This window comes from Oryctolagus cuniculus, chromosome 10 (genome assembly GCF_051225735.1).
Source record: "Oryctolagus cuniculus isolate XC-2025 breed Fujian yellow rabbit chromosome 10, ASM5122573v1, whole genome shotgun sequence".
NCBI classification, from domain to species: domain Eukaryota; kingdom Metazoa; phylum Chordata; class Mammalia; order Lagomorpha; family Leporidae; genus Oryctolagus; species Oryctolagus cuniculus.
Window position 1 is genome coordinate 114,367,576 of NC_142876.1, and position 26,617 is coordinate 114,394,192.

At 42.2% G+C, this 26,617-nt stretch overlaps 1 protein-coding gene and 1 pseudogene across 2 annotated transcripts in view; both read left to right on the forward strand.

Annotated features, from left to right (window-relative positions):
* Positions 1–26,617, forward strand: part of LOC138846706 (uncharacterized) — a 480,670-nt gene that overhangs the window by 450,083 nt on the left and 3,970 nt on the right. The gene's annotated exons all lie outside the window — the stretch shown is intronic.
* ORYCUNV1R-PS1595 (vomeronasal 1 receptor oryCunV1R-ps1595 pseudogene) lies at positions 19,218–20,162 on the forward strand (annotated as a pseudogene).

A 26,617-nucleotide genomic window follows, 5' to 3' on the forward strand; every position in this document is an offset into this window, starting at 1 on the left:
TGTACAGAGATTCAAACTTCAGGACACAAAACACAGTGAGTGATTGGGATGTACACAGGGACTAAAGAGATGTAGGGTAAAGGGCCACAGGGAAAACTGTGGAGGTGACTGTGGTTATCGTCACCTGGGCCATAAATGCTGATCCTTATCATTCGTATGCTTTAACTATGTACACTCTATCTCTGTCACTCACACCCCATGAAAACTCCGAGTAGAACAGAAGGTCAGACTAGACGTACAACCAGTAAAAAGATGTACGAGTCATCCAGAATACACCAAAAAGAAAATCAGAACCACAAGATTTCATGCATCAATTCTATCAAAAGTTAAGAAAAAGGATTTACACCAATTGTATGCATGTTGGTCCGTTTTCCATCACTAAAACAAAATACCTAAGGCTGGAAGATTTATATAAAGAAAACATGATTATTCAGCTTATGGTTTTGCAGGTTCAAGGGCATGGCACCAAAAGGCACCTTGATATTGGTGAGGGCCTCATGGCCGATGGCACCCAGGGGTGTTTAACTGAGAGGAAGACAAAGTGCTAAGACAGGAAGCCACAGAGACCTGAGGGCTCCTCCTGTGCTTTCATCACCACTCACTCTCAAGAGAACTCGCTCGTTACAGAGGCCATTCCAAGGTCAGCAGCCACAGTGACCTCCCCCTTGAAGGTCCCCCTTCCTCTTGGAAGTCCTATCATAACATCTATGAACTGGGGACTAAGCTTCCCACACATCAACCTTTAGGGGACACAGAATATCATCATCCAAATGATGGCTCAATTTCTGCATGCATTTTCCAAAAAAGCTTCAAATAAGGAAAAGGAATAGTTTCCAGCTCTTTTTATGAGACTGGTATGTTACTGACTTCAAAAGCTGATGCACACATTTCTAGAGAAAAACAAGAGATGCAAAAGCTGTCATGTATATCCTAGCAAACCAAATGCAGCAGCAACATGTTAAAAGGGAAATACACCATGACCATGGGGCATTTATCAGAGTAATGCAAAGATGGTTCTACATGCAGCCATCAACTGAGGTAACATCTCACAGTAGAAGAATAAGCACACTCATGATTGCCTAAAAAGATTCAGAAAAAGTCTTTGACAAAACCAACACAGTTTGTATTTAAAAACACTCAACAAATTATTAATAGAAAGGAACTAAACTCATATGACATGGGACACATATATTTAAAAAACACCCACCACTAACATCGGGCTTTAAAACACTGAAAGATTTCTCTGTGAGATCATGAATACAAGCAAGACAATGATGTTCGCTCTTGCCACTTCTCTTCCACATTCTACTAAAAGTCTTAAGATATTTTTTACAAGTTAAAGGAACAGAATTCATACAGCTTGGGAAGGCCTCACCAGCTGCCTGATCCAATGGGGCTGCCCAAGCTTGGACTGAGAACCTCCAAACTATGGGCTCAAACAAGTCTCATTCAATTCTAAGAAGCCCCTCTAGGGCATTGTAGTTGTAGTAATAAATAGCTGCTAGCACACCCGTACCCGTACCCCAGAGTGCAGGCTGCTGCAGTGTGATCTCGTATTGAGAAAGACATTGTTGGGACCCATCCCACTCCAGAGCACTGAACTCCATCCAAGTATCCATCCTGGGATCCCAAAGATACTCCATCACAGTATTAAGAAATACTGTAGCTTCATAAACCCAACTACCCCTATCTCCTCTGAGTGCAGAATGCACCCTTCTCAGATGAGGGCCAACCCCACAGTTGCCCGCTTCCACAGTCCACTGCAGCTTTGATAGAATACTGGGGAATCCTCAAGTATCTCTCAAAGAGTCAAGGTACTTCTAAATAAAATATGCATCAAGGAATCACAAGAGAAGTTGTTTAAGCAAATGACAATGGAAACACTTATATCAAAATGTATGTTATGAATCTCCAGCACTGCCTAGAGGGAAATGTATACTATTAATGGAATAACAAACAGTAGTCCCCAATTGTTTGAGTTTCTAACTTCAAAAAATAAAAAAGAGCAGCTTAAGAAAATCTTAAATAAAAGGAAAAATTCTCATTATATTTAATAAAAATAGAAGACATAGATCAGCAGTCATGAGCAGAGAAGGGGAATCACTACAGAGGAGATATAATGATAATCACCATAAGATAATTGCGGAGGTATGCCTGGTGGAAATTTCCAGTGGGTAAGTGATAAAACAATGAACATTCTGGGACAACATGGAGAGAGGACAACGATGCCTCTGTGGTCTGGCATTTGGTGAAGCAAGCAGCCCTCCAGGAGTTGCCATCTTCTCAAATCAAGGTAGGAAGAAACTGCTATGCACCCTGACACCCAAAGCTTTAGCTGAGAGAGAATTCCACGGTCACCTTCCGATATTTACTCAAGCATGGGGAACTCACAGGGGCTTGAGTGATGGCTTGGATCCAAGAAGGGAAGCAAGGGAAGCTACTATGCCTCCTCCCCCTCCCCTACCAGGAAAGCCCCAGACTCAACAGTGAAAAGTTGGACATCTAAGAGGGTGGAGTAGAGAGGGAGCTTAGTGCTCTAGCCCAGGAGAAGATAGTTTTTAAAAAGTGGACAGAGTATAGTCTAATGGAAGAGTTAGGAGGAAATGGCAGGTGAAACTCCTCCAAAATTAGAGGGACACAGCGGACGTACGTGGAGGATGCCCGTAACTCGGGACTCCAGCAGCTGAGAGCCTACGCACCAGTGTCGGAAAGTGAGATGAGACCAGACCACAGCAGCCCAAGCCACTGGCAAAAAGCTGCAGGAAGAGCCTAAAGGGAATCCAGCTTGGAGACCCATGGGGGATAGTGGACCTACCAAACTAGAGGAGAAAAAAAAAGGACAGGACAGACACGTTTCTCTCTCCCCCATCTCTTTAAAATGCTATCCTGTAATAAGCTGATAGTGCTGACACCATTTTGGACATACATAAGAGCTGCACCAGCTCATATCCATGCCCAGCAACCAGCCTAGTGGAGACTAACAGGGGGCTGGGAGCTTATGACTGTATGAGACTTCTGCACCAGTCTGCAAAAAAACTGAAGGTGTATGGGATGGGAGGACTCACAGTGTGCCTGGGATTTGGGGCAGTCGCAGTGGGAGACTCCACATGCTCAGGGCTTCCTGGTTACCTGGTGGGAGACATTGCTGAGGAATCTGAACTTACACTGAAGACTGCAGATCCTTTGTGTAGTCCTTAGGACAGTGCAGATGAATATTATCCCCACTAGGGTTAGCACTCAGGCACTGATCCTTTGAGGAGAGCAGCTCAACTCAAAATAAATTTCCCTTCTGATTAAAAAGTAAAAGAAAAAGATTTACCATGCCAAACCTGGGTTTATCACCTTATGCACACCCTTGACCTTGGAAAACTGTATGGAGCTCCCTGACCACACCCACTGCAAGCCTCTAGATAGTCACTGAAAGCAGACATTTCACCTATCTATGGAGCCATAGTACAAAGGTGAAAACCTCCACAGCCCATGAGTATCTCCACAAAAGACAAACAACAAACATACAATTCAAGAAACAAGAATAAGGAAAAAATGATGCCCCCAAAAGAACACAACACTTGAATAGTAGATTGTGAAAATGATGAGAATGAAGAAAGGCAAGAAACTGAATTCAAAAATTCATCATAAGATTGCATAGAAGTAATCAGAGCAAATGCACAGACTACTGAAATCTTTTCATGACATGAAAGAAAATTTCTCCTATGAAATTGAGATATTAGAGAAATCAAAATGCAAGGAAGAGTTCAATAGAACCAATAAAAAATGCAGTGGAGAGCCTTAACAATAAAATCACTGAAGCAGAAGAAAGAGTTTCAGACTCAGAAGGCAAAGCACTGGAAATTACACAAAATATACACAAGAAGAGGAATTTAGAAAACTAAAAACCACTGTTGGGAATATACAGGATACTACAAAATGACCCAGCATATGGGTTTTAGGAGTTCTTGAAGGTGTGGAAAGACAGAATGGATTAGCAGGCCTTTTTAGTGAAATAATAACATAAAACCTCACTAATTTGGAGAAAGAAATGGACATCCAAGTAGAGGAAGCACACGGAACTCCTAATAGACATGACCAGAAAAGATCTTCACCAAGATGCATTGTAATCATACTCACCACAGTAAAGCATAAAGAGTTGATTCTAAAATGTGCACAAGAGAAACACCAGATTACTTTCAGAGGACCTCCAATTAGACTCACAGCAGACTTCTCATTATAAACCCTACAGGCTAGGAGAGAATGGCAAGATACAGTTCCAGTCTTAAAGACAAAAACTGTCACTCCAGAATATTATACCCTGCAAAATTATCACGTATGAATAAAGGTGAAAAAAAGACCTTTCATAACAAACAGAAATTGAAACAATTTATCACCACCTGTACAGCCATACAAAAGATGCTGAAGGATGTGTTGCATACAGCAACACAGAAACATGGCCATCACTATGAAAGAAGGTAAAAGACGACGATCTCTCAAAGTTTAAAACAAATTCAAAGGAAAAAATTGGAATATTTTCTGAAAAACTGGCAAAGTCCTTACTTATCAATAGTCACTTTGAATGTAAATGGCTTCAACTCCCAGTTAAAAGACAGACTGGCTGAATGGTTAAAAAAAAAACAAAAGCAATCCATTTGCTGCCCACAAGAAACACATCTCACCAACAAAGATGCAGGCAGACTGAACGTGAAAGGATGGAAAAAGATATTTCATGGCAATAGAAACCAAAAAAAGAGCTGCTGTAGCCATCCTAATATCAGACAAAATGGACTTTAGCACAAAAACTGTTCAAAGAGATAAAGAAGGGCACTATATAATGATTAACAGATCAATTCAAGAGTGAAATCTAACTATTATAAACGTATATGCACTTAATTACAGGGCACCTGGCTACTTAAAATAAATGTTAAGGGATTTAAAGGGAGACTTATATTCCAATACAGTAGTAATGGGGGACTTCAATACTCCATGTTCAGCAATGGACAAATCAATCTGACAGAAATCAACAAACAAGAAATGCTGATGAGGATGTGGGGGAAAAGGTACCCTAAACCACTGTTGATGGGAATGTGAACTGGTAAAGCCATCATGGAAGACAGCATGGAGGTAACTCAAAGGTCTGAAGACAACCTACCATATGACCCAGCCATCCCACCCTTGGGAATTTACCCAAGGGAAATGAAATCACTAAGCCAAAGAGCTATCTGCACCTCCATGTATATTGCAGCTCAATTCACAATAACTAACACATGGAATCAACCCAAATGCCCATCAACCGAACAATGGGCAATGAAATTATAGGATATGTAAACTATGGAATACTACACAGCAATACAAAAAATGAAATCTGGTCATTTGCAACAAAATGGATGAATCTGGAAAATATCATACATAAGACAAGCCAATAAGATAAGCCAATCCCAAAGGAACAAATACCATATGTTCGAGATGATCTGTGAGAACTAATAGAACACTTCAAATAAAATTTCTAGAAGTGAAATTCATACTTCAAGAAGGGATGACTTGTATTGACTGTCAAGGAAAACTGTGGTTATCTTTGTTTTTTATCTTTTTTTTCTTCATACTATTTTTTGAATTCTTAACAAAGATTTATAAAGTAAATTAAAAATAGTGTTTCAGTAAAAATTAAAGAAAAAAGAAAGGAAGAAATGAAGGTTCTTGAGGGAGGGAGAGAGCAAAGGAGCAAAGCATTGTTGTATTCTTAGGATGGTACCTATAAATACATGCAATTTGGTCTCCCTATAGGAATACTCTTTTTTAAATATGAAGGAGAAAAATGGTATTTTCAAGTTAAGCAAAAGCAGACAATTCACCACCACCATACCAGCATAACGAGAAATTCATTTCAGATACACATATAAACTCAAGGTGAAAGGCTATAAAACAGGCTGTAAATCAAAATTATAAAAATAGACAATAAGGACATATTTGGAAAAAAGGTTCAGTTCAGCAAGGGGACATCACAATCATAGATATATACCAAAGTCAAAGACAAAACGGAAAAAGGCAACTATAGAGCTTTATCCTTGATGAACCCAGATGCAAAGATTCTCAACAAAATACCAGCAAATCAAATCCAAATCCACATCAAAAAGATCACAATTAATTATCAAGTGAGATTTATCCCAGAGATTCTAAGGTGGTTCAACACTCACAAATCAATTAACATCTAAATCGTATCAACAGAATGAATATTGAAAACAATTTGTTCATCTCAATAGATGGGAGAAAAAGCATATGATAAGATTTAACACACCTTCATGATAAAATCCCTCTGAAAATTATGTACAGAAAGAATAAACCTCAAAACTATAAAGGACATATATACATATATTTTATATATAGATAGATAGATAGATACATACCAACAGCCAATTTACTAAATGGGGAAAAGCTGAAAGCATTTCCTCCCAGAGCTAGAACAAGACAAGGATGTCCACTTTTACCAATATAATTCAATATAGTAGCACAAGTTTTGCAAAGAGCAATTAGGGGTCCTGGTCCTGTGGCATAGTTGGTAAAGCCACAGCCTGCAGTGCTGGCATACCATATGGGTACCAGTTCGAATCATGCTTGCACCACTTCCGATCCAGCTCTCTGCTATGGTCTGGGAAAACAGCGGAAGATGAGCCAGGTCCTGGGGCCCCTGCACCCCCATGAGACCCAGAGGAAGCTCCTGGCTCCTGGCTTCAGATCAGCACAGCTCTGGCCACTGCAGCCAACTGGGGAGTGAGCCACTCAATGGGAGATCAATCTCAATCAATCAATCAATCAATCTCTCTCATGAAATCAGCAAGGACATAAAAAGAAATGGTTTTAATAAAGCCTCTACATTGCCTAAAATGATCGACAGATTCAACACAATCCCTATCAAAACATCAATAACATTATTTATAGTATTAGACAAAGTAATCCTAAGGGCCAACACTGTGGCATAGCAGGTAAGAAAAGGTAATCCTAAATTTCATATAGAATCACACATACTCAGAATAGCCAGTGTGATCCTTAGCAAAAATTCAAGCTGGAGGCAAGTAAACAGCAGTCTCATAAAAATGCGCAATACCAACAACCATCAGAAAATCTGAAGTAAAACCGTATGAGATACCAGTTCACAACTCCTCAGATGACCCTGAACATCAGAGAGATGGGTGCTGTCAAGGATGCAAGTGAACTGGAACTACCGTAGGATTGATGGGGAGTCAAATGCAGGCACCCTGGAAAACGGTCAGCTTCCTGTTGTCAGAAAAGCATCTGACAGTCTGTGACTTGATGGTTCCACTCCTAGGTGTCCACTTACAGAAACTGAAGAGAGGTTCAATCAAAAGGTGGGCCTGGATGCTCAGAGCAGTATTCTAAGGGGTGTTTCAAACATTCTTGGAAAATGGGGAAAGAGCACATTATGAACAAAGTAGAGGGTTCCAAGTATGTTTTGCCAAAACAACTAAACTTTTTTAATGAACTTTTTGAAGTTTGCACACACACACGCACACACACACACGCTGCCATTTATAACAACTGAGCCTGGAGGACACTGTGCAGAGTGAAATAAGCCATTTCCAGGAATAAAAAATACAGTCCAGGGGCAACACCTGCTGCTGTAGTTGACGCTGCTCATGACTCACCATCTGCTTACCACAGGGTCTGCATCTGAGTCCTGGCTCTGCTTCCTGTTCCAGCTTCCTGCTACTCCCTACCTCAGAGGGTAGTCAATGAACGGTTTAGAAACTGGGCCCCCGCCATCCACGAGGCAAACCTAGACTGAGTTCCAGACACCACCTGGCTGCTGTCTGAGACATGAGCCAGTAGACATAACTCTTTTTTAATCTCTGTTTCTATCTCCATTTTCTGCTTCCTTCCCTTTCCAATAAAAATAAAAATAATTAGATATAGAAACATCATTTAGAGCAATTTCACATTTTTGTGGAATACAATAAAGTTGAACTGAAAAAAGCACAGAGACTAAGGGTGGTTTCTGGAGGGAGTAGTGGGGCTGAAAGGGGAAATGCTGGCCAAGTGGGATGGAGGTTTCTCAGATGAGTCCCAGGATTCCCCATACAGCATGGTGACTGCAGTTAAAACTACACTGTGCACTTGAAACTGAGTTACAGAGTAGATCATTGTAAAAATAAAAGATGTACTTGGCCGGTGCCATGGCTCAATAGGCTAATCCCCTGCTTACGGCACCAGCACACCGGGTTCTAATCCTGGTCAGGGCACTGGATTCTGTCCCGGCTGCCCCTCTTCTAGTGCAGCTCTCTGCTGTGGCCCAGGAGTGCAGTTGAGGATGGCCCAAGTGCTTGGGCCCTGCACCCGCATGGAAGACCAGGAGAAACACCTGGCTTCTGGCTTCAGATCAGCATGGTGTGCCAGCCACAGCGCACTGGCTGCACTGCGCTAACCATTAGGGGATGAACCAACGGAAAAGGAATACCTTTCTCTCTGTCTCTCTCTCTCACTGTCCACTCTGCCTGTGAAAAATACATAAATAAAAATAAAAGAGTTATTTCTTTGAAAGGCAGTTACAAAGGGAGAGATAGAAATCTTTTTTGTTTGTTTGACAGGCAGAGTTAGACAGTGAGAGAGAGAGACAGAGAGAAAGGTCTTCCTTCCATTGGTTCACCCCCAAAATTGCCACGCCAGCCGGCACACTGCGCTGAATCAAAGCCAGGAGCCAGGTGCTTCCTCCTGCTCTCCCATGCAAGTTCAGGACTCAAGCACTTGGACCATCCTCCACTGACTTCCTGGGCCACAGCAGAGAGCTGGACTAGAAGAGGAGCAACCGGGACAGAATCCAGCACCCCAACTGGGACTAGAAACTGGGGTGCCGGTGCCACAGGCGGAGGATTAGCCAAGTGAACTGCAGCACCTGCCAAGACAGAAACCTTTCAAGTCCAGGGTTTACTCCTCAAGTGGCCACAAAAGCCAGGGCTGGACCAAGCAGAAGCAAGGAGACAGGGGCTTCTTGTAAGTCTCCTACATGGGTGGTGGTGGCCTAAGATTTTCACTTCTGCATTTAATCTGAGACAGAGCTTGAAACCAAAACTAAGAGCTTACAGATCATGGACTGTATGACTTATGCCACATGGACACCAGGTGCTGTGAAGGGGGTGGATGACAGGTCCAGGCTGCCCCTCACTCAGGAGGAGGACCCTCAGCCTCGGGGAACTCAATAAGGCACCAGGACTCCCTTAGCCCAAAGCAGAGGCACTGCACAATGTGGAACTTGTCAGGATGACTGTGCTCCCAAGATAAAGATGAGAGAACATGGTGTTGTCGACAGGGCTGGGCCCCTTCTGACCCTCACTCAAGTGTCAGGGAAATCACAGGAAAGTTTGGAGCTCAGCTCTCCCCACATTACTGTTACCCAGGAGTTAACAAAGGAACATGCAGAGGCAGGTGACGTGTTCCACTGGGGACTCTGTGTTCTGTGCTTCCCAGTGGGATCTGTCCCCTTTCCCCAGACACCACAATGACAATCCACAGAGAGATGAGCTCAGAGAGTCTTTTCCTTAAAACTCTGTAGGGTGCTCTCAGGTGCATGGAATCCCCCAGCTGTCACTCTGGGTAAGTGGCTCTTTATTCCACGGATGGGCAGTCAGGGCGGGTGGCTTCCGAGGAAGGGGGTGAATGGGGACGAATGGGGACGAATGGGGACTACGGGGAGGTTGGTGGCAGCCTCAGAAGAGACGTGGGCTCCAACAGACCTCCACAGCTCAGGACTGTTCTCTGTTAACACAATAGGGAAACGGGCTTCTCAGGATATTTGGTCTTTGAATATGGCAACCCACGAAAGTATTTCATTTGGCATATAAAACAGTAAACTAATCAATTTTAGCTTCCCTTCCTTTTTGATGAAATTACTTTCATCGGCTTGGTCAACTCTCAAAGCACACATTTTCTCACCATTTTAGACTAAAATTGCACTGATTCACAACCACACATTCACCTACAAAGGAATGAGTTCAATTCTACATTTTCATTCCATCTTATCAGCTTTGTACTTTTATCTTCCTAAAACTGAAGTATCATTTTAAACTACCTGTTAAAATCTGCCTTAAAAGGCCGGCGCCGCGGTTCACTAGGCTAATCCTCCGCCTAGCGGCGCCTGCACACCAGGTTCTAGTCCCAGTTGGGGCGCCGGATTCTGTCCCGGTTGCCCCTCTTCCAGGCCAGCTCTCTGCTGTGGCCAGGGAGTGCAGTGGAGGATGGCCCAGGTGTTTGGGCCCTGCACCCCATGGGAGACCAGGAAAAGCACCTGGCTCCTGGCTCCTGCCATCAGATCAGCGCGGTGCGCCGGCCGCGGCGGCCATTGGAGGGTGAACCAAGGGCAAAGGAAGACCTTTCTCTCTGTCTCTCTCTCTCACTGTCCACTCTGCCTGTCAAAAAATAAAAAAAATCTGCCTTTAAAAAAAAAAACTTTCAGATGCAATTAGGGATGTTTCCTTGAGGCAACGTCATGGAAAGTTAACCCTCTCTTTCCTGCACAATGGCTACAGTATGTTCTCATGCAGACCCTTCTTATCCTGCTCCGGTGGCACAGATGTAAAATCGACGGAGTCAGCTCTGAGGCCGTGGGCAAATGCCAAACAGATGATGGGGAAGTGAGGCTGATGTTACACTGAAACAAAGGACATGGAGAGACAGTGATGAGACTTTATCTTTCCTATCTTCTAATTTAGGAATCATCTAGTAGAAATATTGAGTAATTTTAGGAAGTATTAAATTTGCACAGTCTAGATCATGAAAACACATCCTCTAATGTTGCACTCTAGTCCAATGCCAGGCCAGTGCTTTGCAAACCATCTATAGAGAAGGACCAATTTTTTTTTTCTCCAGCCCTTTGTGTATTGATATTTTATAAAATAAACTGAAACCTTCACTGATATTTACTCTGGAAACCATTAGGAAATCTAGAATAAATTTCAGATACCGTGAAGTCAGTGACTGGACTTTTGTTTTATAGCCCAACCTAAGATATTGATGATGCAGGGACTATTGTGCATGTCTACACCTATCATGCATTTATTAAAACAAACGTTAAATAATCACTGCTGCTTGTTAGAAAGAAACGACTGTGGTGTGATCGTAAATGACAGCTCCTCTGTTCAGACAGGAAGTTGGGCTGCTCGTCACTGTTGGTTGATCAGGGAATCTGACTCAGGACTATCTGGCTGGCATGTGTGACACTACAAGTAGTTAGTGATGGAGCCCGTGGATATTCCTGTGCTTTGTTTTGGAATGAAGATAATTACTGTGCCCTTGATTTTTCTCAGACTGCGCATCGAATATTGGCACCATTTACATCCAAGAGTGAGCAAGCATCCTGAGCTGGACCTTACCAACATGTAATCCCACCCAGAGCTTTTTGTGAAAATGCTGCCATTCAATTACTTCACAATTTCCTAGATTTCTCTTCATTCTGGTGGAATTTGTCTATGTCACAGAATCTCTGTACACAGCTCTAACATCTCTTTGGTGACAAGTTTGCCTCTGCTGACCATTTCATAACTCTCCATGTACTCAAATTGAACATGTTCCTTAGTGCACATGTAGTCCTTGATGTACATGACCTGTGTATGGTCAGTGTCAGTGACCAGAGCTTATGCTGGCTGTGATGATGTGGATGACCTACATGGTAATGATCAAAAACGACATGCTCTCTTTCAGTATGCAAGGCACGTGACAACGTGCTGGACATACACTCCAGTGTTTTTCCATCACATCAGTCCTGAGAGAGTTGCAGGACTCTGCTTATGCTCCAGGTGAGAGAACACAGATGCCCTTCCCTCCTCACCCGGTCTCTGTCCCCCTCCATCTCTTAAGCACAAAGCTTGCACTGGGGTCTGCTGAGGGTTTTTCTACTCCATGACCACTACCAACTCTGCCCTGACAACTGTTTCAGGTGTATTCTTTTTTTATATGACAGGTAGAGTTGTGGACAGTGAAAGAGAGAGAGAAAGGTCTTCCTTCCATTGGTTCACCCCCCAAATGGCCACTACGGCCGGCGTGCCACGCTGATCCAAAGCCAGGAGCAGAGGGGACTGCCTCCTTCACTGGGGTGGCACAGGGAGTCTTCATGGTTTCATTTGCTCCTGAAGGAACATCAGCCTTCACGACCAGTTCTAAAAACTCCCATTGGTGAGTTTTCAATGAAACACTGATTTCCCATTCTATCTCTTATTCCGTGTGTTTTTGTTCTCCAAACCTGCCACTTTGCCTTTCCTTTAACTCGTATGGTGTGACCAGAGAACTCTTCAGAACCTTATTCCACATGATTTGCCTGGGTTCAAGTCACTATATTCTGAACCTCAAGTCTATGTGCGGGCAGGTTGCTCTCTCTGGTGTTGAAATGGATATTTGGGCTTGGTGCAATAGGAGAGCAGGTGCCGTGTCAGCACTGTGACCCCTAGGAGCTGTGTGGGACGAGGGTCTCCGGCTCATCCTCCTTATAACAAGAGTTCACTACATGCTCTACTCTCCTACACTATGCTGTGCTGCTCAAGATTCTCTGTGAGCAGGCGCAGCTGGGGAGAACTTGCTAAGAGCATTTCTTTGAGTTTCTCTTGTGAAATGTTCAAGTCTTACAGGTTTTCTAATCAAATACCAACACAGAAATACGTATTAGCTATATTTACAGAAGCAGTGTGTACCTGGCACAGTGTGGAGACAGCTGGGGGAGTGCACTCCTGTCTTCAGGTGTCTCTCTGATCCTCCATGGAGACACTTCAGTGGCTTCTCTGGATGCATCCCAATGTGTCCTTTTCCTTATCAACACTCTGAGAAAAAAGGAAGTTTCAAGCTCTTTCTTGGGGATTTTGCCTATAGGAAAATAAGACTTCCTATGTTTTTGAAGAATGATCTACCTAAAATTTATTTCCTGATATGATACCAAGTCTGTGGTGTCATGCATCCTGCCTGTTCTTACACACACCCCTGAGAAACGCTAGACATACACATCCCATCAATCACAATTTACAACTGATGAAACCAACTAGCATATCATCTTTACACTATTATGTACTCGAATGAAAAAGGTTTACTTGTGTTTTTAAAAAACTGAATTAAAGAAAGGCCTGCACAAGAGTACTTCAAAGAGTTCAAGTAACATGGAATTAAAAGATAAGGTTTTTTGACAGACAAAGCATTTTGAAATCTAAGCGTAGTCTTTTTTCAGAATACGCATTTTAGTGAAAAATATAAATACACTTCATATACATGGAGTTCAAATTTTTTAAATTATCTTTCAAAGCTTTTTAAAGTAATCACATATTTCAAATAACATAAAAGGAATCCTCATGTTTCAAATACATAAGAAAACAATAGTTTTAATTTTCATTACAATCTTTTATTGTGTTATATTAAAATTTTACAACATTAAATGTTATCCTAAAACACCCTCAGTATATTTTGCCTAACTTAGGGGAAATAGATACACAGTACATAGGTGACATGTTAAGTACAGCAATGACAGAGCAAACTATCGAAGCTGTGTGCTTAATGGTAGCACAGAACCCCTAAAACACGGAGACAGGTAGACAATCTTACAAACACTGTCCCATTTTCTCATGAGTACATCACAGGCTAAATCTTTATCTTGCTGAATGTACGAATTGAGAAGATGAAGTCATTATTTGAAAGACACTTTCAGAAAATACTAACTTTTAAAAAGACTACTACACAAATTCTACTCCAGAAAATTGGAAAATTTCCAAAATTTAGATTGAGTTCCTGCATAGTCTCTGTATTGATTTAAAAAAAAAAACTAATTTATTTCATAGGTACAATTCTTTTTTTAAAACTTTTATTTGATGAATATAAATTTCCAAAGTACAGCTTATGGATTACAATGGCTTCTCCCCCATAATGTCCCTCCCACCCACAACCCTCCCCTTTCCCACTCCCTCTCCCCTTCCATTCACATCAAGATTCATTTTCTATTCTCTTTATATACAGAAGATCAGTTTAGCATATATTAATTCTAAGATAACCATCCTTCCATCACACCCTCTCCCTTCCTCAATCCCCTCCCCTTCCTTCCTTCCTTTTTATTCATTGATTTTTGCAATAAAAAATTCAATGTGCTCTGTAATCACAGGCTTAATGCATCACTAACCATTTTCTAGAACAAGTAAAAAGTAGCAAAACCATGCTTCCACAGGAATATAAACAAGGGCTAAGATAACAATTCAATCACAATATATCCATTTTACTCCTATACTATTTTATTATTCATATATAATTCTGTATTTACTACCACATATCAAAGGAAACATGGTATTTCTTTTTGGAACTGGATCATTTCAGTAAGTATAATGGTTTCCCATTGCATCTATTTGCTTACAAAAGATCTAATTCTTTTTATGACTGACTAGTATTACAAAGTGTGCATATATACCACATTTTCTTTCAGTCATTTCTTATGGACATCTACATGACTGCACAGCTTAGCTACGGTAAACTGAACTGTAATAAACACGAGGATAAAGGTAATTCTTTTCATATGTTGATTTCATTTCGTTTGGGTAAATTCCCAGGAGTGGGATGGATGGTAGAGCTATTTTCAGATTTCTGAGTAATCTCCATGCTGTCTTCTAAAAGGCTTGCACTAGTTCATTTTCCCACCAAAAGGTATATTAGCATATCTTCCTCCCCCTACATGCTTCCTAGCATTTAGTGTTTCTGATTTTTGGATGAGAGCCATTTTAGCTTGAGTGGGGTGAAACCTCACTGTGGTATCTATGCTGATGACTAGTGATCCTGAGCAGTTTTTCTTGTGTCTATCGGCCATTTGAACTTGAAACTTTGAAAAATGCCTGTCCATTTCCTTTGCCCATTTCTTAACTGGATTGTTTGATTAGTGCTTGTGAAGTTTCTTTAGCTCCTTATAGATCCTGGGTGTCACTTTCATCAGATTTATACTCTGCAAGTATTTTCTACCATTCGGTCAGCTGCCTCTTCACTCTGTTGAGTGTTTGCTTTGCAATGCAGAGGCCTCCTAGGTTGATGTAATCCATTTGTCTATGTTGGCTTTGCTTGCCTGTGCTTCTGGGGTCATTTCCAAGAAGTATTTGCCTATCCCAATGTCTTGCAGAGTTTTCCCGATTTTTCCTTTAGTAATTTGAAGGTATTAGGCCATAGATTAAGATTCTTTATCCATTGTGCGTTCATTTTTGTCTAAGGTGCAAGGCAGGGATCTTGTTACCTAATTCTGCACATGGAAATACAATGTTCCCAGCAGGGTTTGTTGACAAAGATATCGTAACCCAGGGGTTGATATTAGGCCCTTTGTCAAAGATTAGATGCTTATAGCCACGTGAATATTCTGTTCCTTTGGTCTGCATGTGTATTTTTGTGCCTGTACCAGGCTCTTGATTATAAGTATCCTGAAGTATGTCTTGAACTACACTATTGTGATGCCTCCAGCTATGTTTTTTGTTATTTAAGACTCCTTTAGCTATTTGGGTCTTTGTGCTGCCATTTGAATTTTAGTAGTGCTTTTTCTAGATATGAGAAGAATATGCTTTGATTTTTGAATGGAATATATTGCATCTAAAAATTCCTTTCTATAAATTGTTTTCTGTCTCACCAATGCTGCTGTTAAGACTTTCCATTCTACTTATTTGACATGTTGAATTCTCCATCTTCAATATTTGTTACAATTTTCTTCTATATCTCCATTGCCCATCAGAATTTTTTCATTTGTGTGATGTGTGGTTTCCTTTAGTTCTGTTTGCTTCTCCAGGTCTTTGAGAAATCTTATCATGCTTTTGAATACCTTTTCAGGCAGTTGACCCATCTTGTTGTCTTCACATTCTAATACTGAAGTCTTCTTGTTTTCCTTTAGGAGAGTCCTGTTTTCATCCTTTTCCATGTTTCTTGCGATTCTATGCTTATTTTTAAACATTTGTAGATCCACCTGTGGGTTTTCTCCTCTGATGGCTTCTATCTTTGAATTATGCCTCTGTGGAGTGTTTGCTCCTTCAGTGGATGTCCAGCTGGACCAGGGGGCTCCAGCCAGTGATCAAGATTGGGGTAAACACCCAGGGTGACATCCAGATACAGTCAGCAGAGGGGAGGGTAGGATCATGTCACGGGACATAGCATCAGCTCTGCTCTGCCAAGGTGATCCAACCACCCATGGTGAACCCACAGTGCCTAGGCACCTCCCCCATTCAGATGCATGAACTGAACAATGGATCCACGCACGTCTCAATCTCAGTGTGGAACCCTGAGCTCTGAACTCAGACTTGGTGATTGCCCAAAGACCCAGCCACAGCCGACTGCACACCCTATCACACAGAATTCCACAGTCACAGGAACAGGCAATCTACATTAGTTTCCCCTATCCACAGAAAGAACCATGATCTTCCCACAGTCAGCTGCCTTAATCATAGAGGTTGATGGATACCCTGCCTTGGCAAGGTGTCCAGGCAAGTTGATAGAGAGGGGGAGTGCTACATGAGGTGCATGTGTGCCCTCACTCCCATCACTCCTACAGGCCAGACTCAAAGTCAGTGAGGACCACAAATTTTTTAAAAATGTTTTTTAACTTTTATTTAATTAATATAAATTTCCAAAGTACAGCTTATGGATTGCAATGGCTTCCCCACCCCCCGTAACTTCCCTCCCACCCGCAACCCTCCCATCTCCCACTCCCTCTCCCATTCCATTCACATCAAGATTCATTTTCAATTCTCTTTATATACAGAAGATTGATTTAGTATATATTAAGTAAAGCTTTCAACAGTTTGCACCCACACAGAAGATAAAGTGTAAAATACTGCTTGAGTACTAGTTATAACATTAATTCACATTGAACAACACATTAAGGACAGAGATCCTACATGAGGAGTAAGTGCACAGTGACTCCTGTTGTTGACTTAACAAATTGACACTCTTGTTTATGGCGTCAGTATTAATTGATTTTGACAGATAGAGTTAGACAGTGAGAGAGAGAGACAGAGAAAAAGGTCTTCTTTCCCCAAATGGCCACCACAGCCAGAGCTATGCCGATCCAAAGCCAGGAGCCAGGAGCTTCCTCCAGGTGTCCCATGCAGGTGCAGGTGCCCAAGCACTTGGGCCATCCTGCACTGCCTTCCCGGGCCACAGCAGAGAGCTGGACTGGAAGAGGAGCAACCGGCACAGAATCTGGCACACCAACCGGGTCTAGAACCTGAGGTGCTGGTGCCGCAGTCAGAGGATTAGCCAAGTGAGCCATGGTGCCGGCGAATCTCACTACATTCTTAAATGCTAAAGAATCATGTGGCCTAAGCAGTTCTGCTTCTCCTTATCAACTTGTGGTGTAGAACCACAAAACTCTAATATGTTGTAGATGAAACAGTCTGATATTTTTGATTTTCTTATGACAATTCTGTGGAAATGTACAGTGGGGATTTTTTTCAATATTCTATGCCACATATTTATAAGGATTGAATCCAAGTAACGAGCTGTACTGCACAGGGACAGCATCCCACAGGCACGCCATGAACAAGGTCTCCTGGATAAACTTAAAGCTTACTTCCCATGCCCCTCCTCACATGAGGAGGACAGGAAGCTCAGGGCCCTATGGAGAACCACCTGTTTGGTGGAGGTGGAGGGAGTGTTCATGCATTAACTCTGTGAAAAAGAATTATCCGGGGCTGGTGCTGGGGTATAGTAGGCTATGCCTCTGCATGAGTGCTAGCATCCTACATGGGCACTAGTTTTGTCACAGCTGCTCCTGTTCCAATCTGGCTCTCTACTTATAGCCTGGGAAAGCAGCAGATGTGCCAAATGCTTGGGACCTTGCACCCATGTGGGATAAACTGGAAGAAACTCCTGATTCCTGGCTTCAATCGGCTCAGCTCTGGCCATTGGGGCCATCTGGTGAGTGTACCAGTGGATTGAGGACCTTTCTGTCTCTTCCTCCTCTCCTTTGTAACTCTACCTCTCAAATAAATAAATAAAATCTTTTAAAAAAGGAATTGTTCCCTTAGAATATGAACATATTCCTGCTCTTTCAACATGCTTGGGAATGGAAAAAGACGACACTGTGGAACAGAGGGTGTTCAGTGCCTGCTACTGTGCTGTTCACATACCACTGCTCCTCCACACAGCGACAGAGCTGGCAAATTATGAGAGGACGGCGCTCTCTCAAGGTGAGCTCAGCAGGAGAACCTCACAGGGACTGCAACGGCTGCAGTTCCTACAGCGACCATTGTTCCCCAGGCAGGTTATCCATTTCATGCAATTATCTAATACTCTTTCACCTAAAGTGTTTTTAATAAATAATATGCTTACCTACATTTATAGATAATTGGGGGTCACATGTTAAGCTACAGCTGAAGGCCATACATTATGTATGTACATACTCCTTACACTTACTGTGTATTGGGGTCTAATTTATGCTTTCCTAAAATTTTCACTTGGATTCATCAAAAATTGCATTCTATGTATCCATAAATTTATCAGGATTTTGCAGCTACATAAGGAAACAAATCATTTTCCCAGAATTTGTATAACTAAAATTACATAAAAATCAGGAAAAGCCTTTCAGATAATGGCCATTATACTGTCCAGTTCCAGTTGCAGCCCAGGAGTGGGATGCATATCCAATCATGATTGGCCTGTGTGGAGCTAGGAACAAAGCGCATTCCAGGAGAGTCTTTGGTGCACTGCAGTATTCCCAGGTGAAAAAGGGTGCACGGAAAATGATCAACATATCTTCAAAAGGAGAAACTTGAAGTTGAGACTGATACATGAATATTATCTGTGATGAATAATTGTTGCTGTGGATTCGTTCTGAGAGGAGGGGTGCAGTGGGGGCAAGAGGCACGGAGTCAGCACACATACACTGGGAGTCCAGTGAAAGGAGGCTAGAGGCGAGCAGCCTGCAGACTCATTTATTTCAGTTGGTACAGCAGCTTATATAGCCGAGGCAGCCATTCTGGTCAAGGGGTGGTTTATGCCCTAACCAATCAAAGCCTGTTGCCAGGCAGGCTCCATTTCCAGGTGGTTTCCCAGGGGGTTTCTGAAGCCATTCTCAAGGCTCCGTTGCCAGGTGGTTTCCCAGGGGGTTTCTGATGCCATTCCTGAGTAACTGATGCTCGTTTGCCAGTGGCTTTCTTGGCATGGCTTTCTCATTCCACCACAGATAATTTTTCTTACTTTTTCCTCAGACATTACTACATGCCTGTCTTGCACAAAAAATGAGTAGAACCAATATACTTTCCAGTTTTATTGCTGTAAGAGACACCTTTTTCTTGGAAGTCAGCATTGGTATCACAGCTAATGCCTTCCTACTTCTCTTCCACGTCCTCTCCTTTCTGATGCACAGGGCCACATCCACTAGCTTGTCCACTGGACACCTGGCCCTCAACCACCTAGTGATGCTGATCACCATAGGGTTCATAGCCACAGACATTTTTGAGTCTCGGGAGTTATGGGATGACATCACATATAAAGCTGTCATCTACTCGTACCAGGTGATGTGAAGCCTCTCCCTGTGTAATACCTGCCTGCTGAGTGTCCTCCAGGCCATCACCCTCAGCCCCAGGAGCTCCTGTTTGGCAAAGTTGAAGCACACATCCTCACATTACAACATCAGCGGTTTTGTCTTCCTATGGGTCTTCAATTTGTCCATCAGTGCACATTTCTTACTCTCTACTGTTGCCACCACAAATCGTACGTCCCACAGTCTCATAGTTGTCACTAAATCCTGCTCTCTTTTGCCCCAGAGCTACTTACCGAGGCACCCAATTTCCATGTTATGGATCTTCAGGGATGTCTTCCTTATAGGGCTCATGGCCATCTCAAGTGGGTACATGGTGATTCTCCTGTGCAGACACAATAGGCAATCCCAGCACCTTCACAAAACCAGCCTCTCTCCAAGAGCCTCCCCAGAGCACAGGGCCACCCAGATCATTCTGCTGCTCATGAGCGTCTTTGTGTTCCTGTACTTGATGGTCTGCATTGTGTTCTCATTCTCAGGGCTGTGGTGGAAAAATGACCCAGTTCACCTCAGTGTCCAGATGTTAGCAGGCAATGGCTATGCCACGATTGGTCCATTGGTGCTCATCAGTAGTGAAAGACAAATGATCCAGTTTTTCAAATCCATGTGGGAGAAGGAAAGTAAGTGTTCAATTGTTCTCTGATAAATTTCACTTCTTTCATTGAGCAAATATGTTGATGTTCAAATGACTATTGATTGCCTATAGAATATGCTTTCTGGTTTCATTTAAATGTATGGAGTTAAGTGAGACCCAAGATGGTTCATTAGAGCAAAGCCACGCTGACTTCAGCCACAGAAAGATGTTGGCGCAATAAAGGATGGGTCACTATCAGGGGACTGAGAGACACGTTCAGTGGAGAAGGCACTGAAGAGAAAACGACTGTAGGGAAAGCACCATCTTCACATGGCCAGGTGGTGGGAGCTGCTGCAGCTTCTGATTCTGGCTATGTTTGAATGAGGGAGAATTCCACAGTCCCCATTGCCTTCAAGTGCATTCTTGGGAGCTGGCAGGGGTTTGCCATCTACTTTGCTCTTTGAAAGGGAGGCCTCGTAGCCTCCCACCCTTTTCCCACCAAAGCACCAGACACAATAGACTGATGTGGATGTGTATCTGCCCTTTGTCCTGACTGAGGAACAATGGGTAGTTATGGCGATGCCAGGGCCAGGATGGGGGAGCTCGCAGTGTGGAGAGTGGGCCCCTGCACTCTCATGGCCATGTGAGTTCTAGGCTTATGTTATGTAGCTGAGAGAGAAAGGAGTTGTAGCTGGCTTCCTGCTCACCTCAACAGTCTGTGGAAAAATATGGGCTCCTTGCATGCTGCAGACAGAACTTGCCAAAGAGCTGAGGGACAGAAAATGGAGTAAGCCTGTGCTCTGTGTTTTTCATGTGCCTGGGTGGGTGGGTTGTGCTGGCACCATGAGGTCACTCTGGACTGTGAATCAGCCGATTCACTTGGCACAGTGAAGGACTGGAACTGTGCACACATGAATCCATTCCACCGTCACCTCCCACCTCTCACTGTAGCCACAGGTGCTCCTTCACATCCAATGTGGGTGTCACACCAGATCCTAGCCCCACCACAAAACGTGGCTAGAAATCCTTGCCTCTACCTAGCACACACACCCTGGAACTCAAGTAAAAGCCCGAGGCACTCTGCAAACCCCTATGTCAGATTTCCAGGGAGGAAATGCTCAGTGAGGCAGAAGAAAGAATTTCCAAAACATAGACAAATCTATTGAACCCTTCCATCAGAAAAAAATCAAGAGAAAACCCAGACAGAGTGTTCCAGACCTGCTGGATACCATCAAATGAGAAAACATATGTTTCTGGGGCCCATGCTGTGGTGTAGTGGGCTAAGCCTCTGCCTGTGGTGGCAGCATCCCTTGTGGATGCTGGTTCTGGTCCCGGCTGCTCCTCTTCTGAACCAGCTCCCTGCTATGGCCTGGGAGAGTAGTGGAAGATGTTCTGATTGCTCAGGCCACTGCACCCACATGGGAGACCTGAAAGCAGCTCCTGGCTTCTGATCAGTTCAGGTCTCGCCATTGTGGCCATTTGGGGAGTGGACCAGCAGATGGAAAACCTTTCTGTCTCTCCTTCTCTAACTCTTCCTCTCAAATAAATAAAATCTTTTTTAAAAAATGCAAATCTTAGACATTCCTGAAGTAGAAAAGCAAAACGACTTATAAAATTTCTTCAGTGAAATAACAGCAGAAAATTTCCTGATTTTGAACAAGATAAGGATATACAAGTACAGAAAGAAAATTTCAACCCACAGTAGAAGTGTTCAGAGGAGGATCTTCATCACAACACACTATATTCAAACATTCCAAGTAAAACACAAAGATCCTAAAGTGTGCAAGAAATAAACACCATATACCTTTAAAGATCTCCAATTAGATGACAGCAGGTTTCTCATCAGAAACCCAACAGGACTGGAGAGAATGGAGCAAAATAGTCCAAAGTCCAAATCCCTAGAGAAAAAAAAAACTATAAGCTCAGAATACTGTATCCAGTGAAGTTCTCACTTATAAATGAAGGTGAAATAAAGACCTTACAAAACAAAGCAAAATTGAAAGAATTTGTTGTAACATGACCAGCCTTACAAATGACATTGAAGGATCTGTGACACACCCCAACAGAAAAATAACCAACATGAAAGATATGAAGTTAGAAAGCCTTGCCGTAACAGTACAAAGGATATCAACAACAAACAGCAGCACTGTTTACGGAAAAATGGCAAGACTGAGTCACTATATATCATTAATAACCTTGAACATAAATGGACTAGACATTCCAATTAAAAGACAGAGACTGGCTGAATGGATTTAAAAATCAAGACCCCTGTATATGATTTCAGCATAAAACACATCACACCAACAAAGATAGCAAACAGATTAAAAGTCAAAATATGGAAAAACATATTCCATGAACATAAAAATCAATTACTGGGAACATCTGTCTTAATATCAGGCAAAATAAACGTTAAGACAAAAAAGACACAAAGAAGGTCATTATGTAAGGATTATGGTATCAACTCAGTGTGATTATGTGACTACAGCAAATGTATATGCAACCAATTGTAGAGACCCCAACTATTTGTTTTTTCCCTCAATTTCTTTATTATTTTTTTCCAGATGGATTTTATTTTTTAACCTTTATTTATGAAATAAAAATTTCCAAAGTACAACTTTTGGATTATAGCAGCTTTTATAACCTCCCTCCCACCCACCACCATCCCATCTCTCACTCCCTCTCCCATCCCCTTTATTTCTTTAAAAAAATTATTTCAAAGAATTATGGGGGCAGGGGAGAAGACAGAGGAATTTCCCATCCACTGGTTCACTCCCCAAATGGTCGCAACAGCCAGAGCTACGCTTATCCAAAGCCAGGAGCTTCTGCTGGATCTCCTTCCAGGTGCTAGGGCACAAGTACTTAAGCCATCTTCCGCTGCTTTCCCAGGCACATTAGCAGAGATCTGGATTCAAAGGGGAGCAAACAGGAATTGAACCAGCACCCATATGTGATGCCCGAACCACAGGCAGCAGCTTTACCTACTATGCCATAGAGCCACTACCCTACCTCTGCAGCTATTTAAAACACATGTTACTGGTTCTAAAGAGAGACATATGACCCAAAACAATAATAAGACTTCAACACCCTACTGTCATAAATGGACAGATCAATGAGACAAAAATATCAACAAAGAAACAACAGAGCTAATCTACACTATTGAGTAAATGGATCTAATTCATATGCACAGAGCATTTCACCACACAGCCATAGACTGCACATTCTTTTCATCAGTTCATGGAACATTCTCTAGGAAAGACCCTGTAATAGAGCATACAACAATTCTCAACAAATTTTAGAAAACTGAAATCATGTATACATGATATATCACATTAACAATCTGAAGAACAAAAGCCCTATGATTCTCAATAGATGCAGATAGAGCATTTGGTAAAATACAACATTGTTTCATGATAAAAGTCTTCAGAAAGCTGGGTTTAGAATGAACATTCCTCAACACAATGAAGGCAATTTATGACAAATCCACAGCCAGCATCATGTTGAATGGGGAAAAGCTGGAACCATTGCCACTAAGATCCAGAACCAAAGGAGGAGGCCTACACTTTGACCTCTACTATTCAATATAGTTCTGGAGCTTTTAGAGTCATTTGGAAAGAAAAAGTAATGAAAGAATACAAATCAATAGGGAGGAAATCAAATCATCCCGGTTTGAAGATGACTTGGTTATATATAATGGAATGAAAAGACTACAGTAATAGACAATTGGAGCTCAAAAGACAGTTTGCCAAATGTGTAGTTTATAAACCCACACACACAAATCAACAGGCTTTGAATACACCAAGAATACCATGGATGAATAACAACTCATAAAATCAAAACAATTCACAATAGCTACACCAATTTAAATAGTTCAAATAAATTTTACCAAGGAAATGAAAGATCTATAAAGTGAAAATTATAAAACATTATATATACAAAAATCAATTCAGGCTTAGGTGGGCAGAGCCAAGATGGCGGAATAGTGAGGGCGCGTACCGATAGTCCGGGAAAATTTAGTTTAATAAAAGGGGAGTTACGGTAGCCGCAGAAAAAAGAACCAGGAAAAAATTGCACGGGAATCGTGAATCGGAGGACCTACTGGGAGAACAAGGTCGCCCACCGTGCGGAAGCCAAGTCACGGGACCGAGCCGCAGAAGCCCCAGTGCTCCAAGGGGAGTGCATGCCACACGGACAACAGCGGGGAGACTTGGGACGCTCAGGGCTCCGAGTCCACACATCGGCGCTGGAAGGGGAGGTGAGCTCAATAACCCGAGACATTGGTGGGGAAACGGGGGTCAGAATCTAGAGGGGGGCCAGAAAGTGCAGCAAACTCACTACCGGAAAGAAGGAAAAAAAAGCTTCGGGGTTTCTCTTCCCCCTAACCTTGCAAAGGTTACAAGGCTGTGAGGCTAGAAGAATTCCCAAGAGACAAAGAGCAGGCCTGCTCTCTGGATTTAAATATCAATGGGGGAGAGCTAAGGAACTGAGTCACTACAATTCAGTAGCCTAGGCAACCCAGTGGGAGTCCAGAGGAGCCAAAGACTGGAACCTAAATACCATCAATTCTGCACAGCCGTGCCCTGCGGTGTTACTTACCCCCTGAATAAATAAAATAAATAAATAAATAAAAAGAGAGAGATTTACCACGCATAACCTGAGGGTGTCACCTTTGCACACCCTTAACCTGGAAGAACCAGGCAGAGCTCTCAGGCCGCACCCATCTCAAGCCTCCAAGGCTCCTCCAACAGCAGGCAGTCCACTTAACATGGACACAGTATAAAAAAAAAAAAACGCACAGTGACGCAAGAAGAATTAACTATGCCGAGTAACAAACACAGAAATAGAGGGAGCAAGATCAACGATGACACTATGATGCCTCCAAATAAGCAAAACACCCCAAGCCAAGAGTATGAAGATGATGAGATAGAAGAAATGCAAGATACGGATTTCAAAAAATTTATGATAAGAACATTTAGAAGTTTTCAAAAGCAAATCCTTGAACTACAGAAATCCTTAATGGACAAGATTGAAAATCTCTCTCGTGAAAACGAAATTTTAAGGAAGAGTCAAAATGAAACTCAGAAACTAGTAGAACAGGAAAGTGTGATAGTGAAGAGAAATCAAAATGAAATGAAGAGCTCAATAGATCAAATGACAAACACATTAGAAAGCCTTAAAAACAGAATGGGTGAAGCAGAAGAGAGAATATCGGACTTAGAAGATAGAGCACAGGAAAACATACAGTCAAACCAAAGAAAAGAAGAGGAAATTAAAAACCTAAAAAATATTGTTGGGAATCTACAGGATACTATTAAAAAAACCAACATTCGAGTTCTAGGAGTTCCTGAAGGCATGGAGAGAGAGAAAGGATTGGAAGGCCTTTTTAGTGAGATACTAGCAGAGAACTTTCCAGGTTTGGAGAAGGACAGAGATATCCTAGTACAGGAAGCTCATAGAACCCCCAATAAACATGACCAAAAGAGATCCTCACCACGACACGTGGTAATTAAACTTACCACAGTGAAACATAAAGAAAAGATCCTAAAATGTGCAAGAGAGAAACGTCAGATTACTCTCAGAGGATCTCCAATCAGACTCACAGCTGACTTCTCATCAGAAACCCTACAAGCTAGGAGGGAATGGCGAGACATAGCACAGGTGCTAAGAGAGAAAAATTGCCAGCCCAGAATATTATATCCTGCCAAGCTCTCATTTGTGAATGAAGGTGAAATAAAGACCTTTCATAGCAAACAGAAATTGAAAGACTTTGTGGCCACTCGTCCGGCCCTGCAAAAGATACTTAAAGATGTGCTACACTCAGAAACACAGAAACACGGCCATCAATATGAAAGAAGGGAAAGGAAGAACACCTACCAGTAAAAGAGCATGGGAAGCTCAAAGCATATACTAGAAAATATTTCCGGGAAAATGGCAGGGCAAAGTCACTACGTATCAATTGTCACATTGAACATTAATGGTCTGAATTCTTCAGTTAAAAGACACCGTTTGCCTGACTGGCTCACAGAACACAACCCAACTATTTGTTGCCTACAAGAAACACATCTCTCTAACAAAGAGGCATGCAGACTGAAAGTGAAAGGTTGGAAAAAGATATTCCATGCCAACAGAAACCAAAAAAAAGCAGGTGTAGCCATATTAATATCAGACAAAATAAACTTTAATACAAAAACTGTTAAGAGAGACAAAGAGGGACACTATATAATGATTAAGGGTTCAATTCAACAGGAAGATGTAACTATTATAAATGTATATGCACCTAATTACAGGGCACCGGTCTATTTAAAAGATATGTTAAGGGACTTAAAGGGAGATTTAGATTCCAATACAATAGTACTGGGGGACTTCAATACTCCACTCTCAGAAATAGACAGATCATCCGGACAGAAGATCAACAAGGAAACAGCAGATTTAATTGACACTATTGCCCAAATGGATCTAACAGATATCTACAGAACTTTCAACCCTACATCTACAGACTTCACATTCTTCTCAGCAGCGCATGGAAC